This window comes from Cucumis melo, chromosome 10 (assembly GCF_025177605.1).
Source record: "Cucumis melo cultivar AY chromosome 10, USDA_Cmelo_AY_1.0, whole genome shotgun sequence".
NCBI lineage: Eukaryota > Viridiplantae > Streptophyta > Magnoliopsida > Cucurbitales > Cucurbitaceae > Cucumis > Cucumis melo.
The window spans coordinates 21,000,643-21,006,023 of NC_066866.1; the positions used below are offsets into that span (position 1 = coordinate 21,000,643).

At 36.0% G+C, this 5,381-nt stretch overlaps 1 long non-coding RNA gene across 1 annotated transcript; it reads right to left on the reverse strand.

Annotated features, from left to right (window-relative positions):
- Nucleotides 1–373: 373 nt before the first annotated feature.
- On the reverse strand, nt 374–965 carry LOC127151229 (uncharacterized). Its single transcript, XR_007823996.1, has 2 exons — nt 642–965; nt 374–559 (listed from the first exon to the last, which is right to left on the reverse strand). It is a non-coding gene; the product is annotated as an uncharacterized LOC127151229 (long non-coding RNA).
- Between the last annotated feature and the right edge of the window lie 4,416 nt (nt 966–5,381).

The following is a 5,381-nucleotide window of genomic DNA, read 5'->3' on the forward strand; positions in this document are numbered from 1 at the left end:
GGAGTCTATGAGATAAGTAATTTTGTTGTAATTGCTAAACTTTTTATATAATAAAGTTTCGTTCCACTAGACAACTTTCCTAGAGTTATTAGTTTTTTTGTCATTATTTTTAATTACAATCTTGTTAGATATATTGGTGTGATATCGTGTTTGACATTGTACCTTTGATAAATCCATAGACTGTTTTTTTTTTAAAACAAGCTAATTTAGTCAATCTTAGTCCAAATCAGCGATAAACATGCCATGTAAAATTCATGCAATAGCCATGCTTGATAATGTTACCAAAGTAAATTACAATCAATTCAATATGCTGTCAAGTAAAATTTACCCTTTTGACAATTAACCCCAGTTTCATGCAATTCAAAACATATCCTTGTCAATGCAAACAAATTTCCAAGATTCAATCCAAGCATAACATATTTAAATTAATAATTTTGGCCAACAAAATTACCAATTTCAAGTAATCTTACATTTCCAATTACTTATCCAATTAGAGCTCGAAAATCCAACACCGACAGAAAATCACAAATAAATTCCAAAAGAATTTATCCAAATGAACCTTCAAAAACCAAGAAAGATTCCCAAATTAACTCCAAAATTATTGGGTATTCCAAAAGCCCATACCAACCATCAAAACTCACCTAACTCAACCCATCGATGAGTGATGGCGGCAAAGAATGGCGCGAATAGAGAGGACGCTCGCGACTTCGCAACGACTCAGATCGAAGGTGGCGCGGCTGGCGGCTCGCAGATTCGGCGCCGGTAGGGGAGGAAAGGACGGTGGCGCGGACAGCTGACGACACACGGCTTCGACTTGAGGTGAGAAGCGGTGGCGCGCGCGTTGGACGGAGTTGCAAGAGTTGCTGGCGGCGAGGAAAACAGTGGACCAACGAGAGCTTAGGCGTGAAGGGGAAGAAGAAGCCTTTATTTCTTCTTTTTTTCCTTTTCTTTTACTTTAAATGAATGCACAAAACCCTTGAAACTTAATATATAAATAATTAATAATAAAAAAGAAATTTAGGTGTTTTTAAAAAATATAATAAATCGATAAAATATTTAAACAATTTTGAGAATGGAAAACGTCCACGTCCCACAATGTGAAATACCAAAACTAATCCAGTCAGCAAGCTATTAACCGGTCACATGCGTGCAAGTAATTTTTTTCTAGACGATCGTGTAGTTTATTTTAAATGATGGTTTAGACTGCGATACACGATCGTGTAGTTTATTTTAAATGATTGGAAAAAAGACTTGAAATTTAAATAATCTAATAATAAACTCTAAACGATGGCAAGAAAGCTTCAGACATAAACTAACGTATAATATAATATAAACGATCGTCGGATCCCTATACACGATCGTTCATGTCAGAATAAACTATATGAATCGTTCATGTCATAACAAAAAATCGTTTTTATTGAAAGCAATAAACATGAAAACAAGGCTTACATGAAAATTTGAATATCGAAAGAAAAACTAGGATATTGTTGCTCTTATTATTTCTGATGAATTATACAATAGGTACAATAAAAGAGAATAAATAGAATACACAAGGGAATAAACAAAGAAAAGATTTAGAAATTCGAGTCATAATCTTTCCATAAATACCCCAAGGGTCAAGCCCATTAATTCTAATACTGCCTCTCAAGTTCAGACATAAGTATCAATGGGATAAGCAAATCAAATTACCCACAAGACACTGATATTGTTCTTTATCAACTAGAACTTGATCATTAGAATTTCCTAGTTTACACTTGAATTCAATAGAAGGGGCAGCAATACGACATCCCAACATACATGTCTCGGTTAACAAATCAAGGGTTTGTTTTCTCTTAGACATGGAGATGTCTTCTTTAGATCTGGTCACCTGCATTCCAAGGAAATTTTCAAATTTCCCAAATCCTTGATTTCAAATTCATCACCCATTCTCTACTTTAGTTGACTAATTTCTACCTAATCATCTCTAGACAAAAGAATGTCATCCACATAAACTATCAAAACTGCAACCTTCCCTGACTTGGAAATCTTTGTAAATAAACTATGATCAGAATGTCCCTAATTGTACCCTTAGAACTTAACTAAAGTAGTGAATTTGTCAAACCATGTTCCGAGTTACTGTTTCAAACCATATAGAGATTTCTAGAGTTCACATACTTGCTGAACTGTCACATCCCACCCCAAGCACCTCCTTGCTCGAATCGTGACCTTTAAACTTTAACCTTTAAACAATGAAACAGACGAAAATAAAAATATTTGATTTTTAAACACAACTGAGTAAAACTCTTATCATTAAACAAACTTTATGTAAGTTTTATAGACAGAACTTAACTTTATTTACATATAAACAAACTCAGCACCAACCTTCCCCAAACCTAAGTCTGACACCACAAAAGACCAACTTAACACAAATTGAAATCAGCAAGACACATACGATAATAAAACAAATCATTCAGCAGACAGATAGTAACGATTCAGGCTTCGAGGACACGATCTCTACCTGAAAAGTGGGAAAACATTTTGAAGAGTGTGAGCTAAATGAGCGTGTGTGATAGCTTTTCTAAATAACATTTCAGAAACTTTTGAGAAATAATAATTCATAAATCCTTTGAACAGTAAACAATGAACAATAACATGAAAGTTTAAATTTTAAAGCATTTAGAAAACAATAACTTAAATCTTTGTTTTTCCTGCTCGGATCCCAAGTATCTGCTCCTACGAGATGGTAGAGATTACTCGATACCAGCTCATCCATAAATATCAAAGATGGGCATCCCTAATCCCTGTTCCTACTCATTCCTACAGATAAATGTCCTTACCTGTCCTTGGCGCCCCTTGTCCTACCTCGTTAAGGGTTGTTTTGAGATCTTGATTCCAAGAAAACATTTATAAAACCATAACCTTAAACCTCTTTAAGATTCCTTTTGCATAAAGAGCCTTTTAAATTAGATAATACCTTGATAAACTCATTTTTAGTAAGCATTAAACATTTCTCACTAAACAATATGCTTGAATAAATACCTTAATGAAATCAAATGTTTTGGAAACTATTCAATAAACATCTTAAACATTTAACACAATCATTCATAAATCATAGCTTAAGAACATGCTTGAAATCATTTTAATAAATTCATTTTTTACTTACAGATACAAGCTTAAGTTCTTAGTCTATAGATTTTCTTGATCTCTTCCTGACCTGAAATAATGTTAAAAGAATCCATTTTATTTCCCTTAACCATGAAAATACCAAAATTTTACTTAGAAATTCCAAAAATCACAAAAAATGCCCCAAAACACCTCATGACACTGGCTGGTGCACAAAGATGGACAACAGAGCCTTGGCTGCGCATGCTAGGCTATCTACATGCTAACCTCATGCATAGGCATGCTGTGTGCCTCACCTTGCTACGAGTGCTTGGCATCTCGCATGGCCCCCTTGCACGTAGGGTTTACCACGAGCCTCATTGAGTGCGTGCATCTTGTGCATTGCTTGCCTTGTGCGCAGGCTATGCATCCATCACCAGCCTCAATGCGTCACTAATCTCTAACAACTTAACACGTAAGCCCTTCTTGTCTAGCATAGCCTATCAGTCGACCAACCTCTACCTTGCCCAAAAACTCATTTTTCGTCCAGAAACATAGCCTCATTTTGAAACATCATAACTAATAATCTACAACTGTTTTTAGGACACTTTCTTCTACAAAGTTTCTTATAAAGTTCAGATTTCTCCAAAATATGACATTTCTCTCTTTCTTTAACTCAAACTCAACCCTTTCTTGCTCAAAATTGTTCGACAACCATAGCCTTGAAATTAAACTCAATTTGTGATCTTTTGAGATTATTTTCAGCCAAAATGCACGAGTAGTTTAGGAGAAAAGACCCTATGAAGTTACCTATTTATACTAAACCTTGCATGAACCTTTTTTGGCACCACCTACTTGCCGAAATTTAACTTAAACATGTAAAGGACACCTGTAAAGCACTTCACCGACTCCACCTCTTCATTATTTCACATAACCAAAACACCTAATATCCAATAACAAGCCTAAAATGCCTTGTGTCAAATGGCTTACTGACCTCCATGGTCGCAAGCCACAAGCTTTCTAGCGTGCAAGGCTACTCGCCCAACACCATGCTCTTTAGCCTTCTCACCTAACCTCTTAATGCTCAGTAACCTCTAAATGACAAGCTTCCTCATGTATCCAAGCACACAACCAAGTTTGGCTGCCCATGACACTCAAATGGAGGTTCTTCTCGCTTAGTATCCTTCAGCAAGTGTTTGGCCGCTTAGACATGCCCAAAATGCCTATTTTCTTCCCCATTGGTTGCCTACACACCACTAAAATAACCTCCAAACGTCTAGTCTTTAAACCTCAACACTTAGCCAAATTTTCCCTCTTTTCCAAAAACCATGATACACCTTTTATGACACTTTTTAACCGTAACTCCATTCAGCACTTAACCTTCCAATCTCTTCAAAAGACTTAAGTTTTTCTTAAGATTCAGGGTTTGCATGAACTGAGATTTAAATCCAGGTTGGGAGGGGGGGGGGGGCTCATGTAGACTTCCTCCACTAGGTCTACATTTAGAAAAATATTCTTAATGTCCAATTGGTATAGAGGTCAATCTTTGTTCACAACAACATACAACAAAACCCTAACAGTATTCGACTTAAAAAACTGGAGAAAATGTTTATGAGTAATCAACACCATAGGTTTGAGTAAATTCCTTAGCAACTAACTTTGCTTTGTGTCTGTCAAGTGTTTCATCTGCTTTGTATTTGAGAGAGAACACTCATTTGCATCCCACAGTTTTGTGCCCCTCGGTTATAGCACAAATCTCCTAAGTTTTATTCTTTTCAAGAGCCTTCATCTCTTCCATGACAACATTCTTCTGTTCAGGACACTCTAAAGCAATATAGATATTTTTCGATATTATGGTAGAGTCAAGACTTTCTGTAAAAGCTCTAAACTGTGGAGAGAGAAGATCATATGAAACATAGTTACAAATGGGATCTTTAATACAAGACCTAGTACCTTTTCTTAGAGCAATGAGAATGTCAATAGAGGGATCATAGTCATCAAGTTTCCCTGTATGACCTTGTTCAGCTTCATTATTACTGGTTTCTGATATGACCTTAGTCTCATCACCAGTGTTCTTTTCTTCTATATTTTCAAGAACAGGAACATTAGACCTGTCATTCTCACTCATCTTAGACATTAGACTTGTCATTCTCACTCATTTTATTAGTAAAAGATTAAATAGGATTTTCCACACCTTGATCTCGAGGAGGCTTAGAGTCTTGGACTAGAGTCGGTGGCAGACTAGTAGGGGACCTAACTTCCTTTCTAAGATTCTTCTTGTAACACGTTTTCTAGGGAAC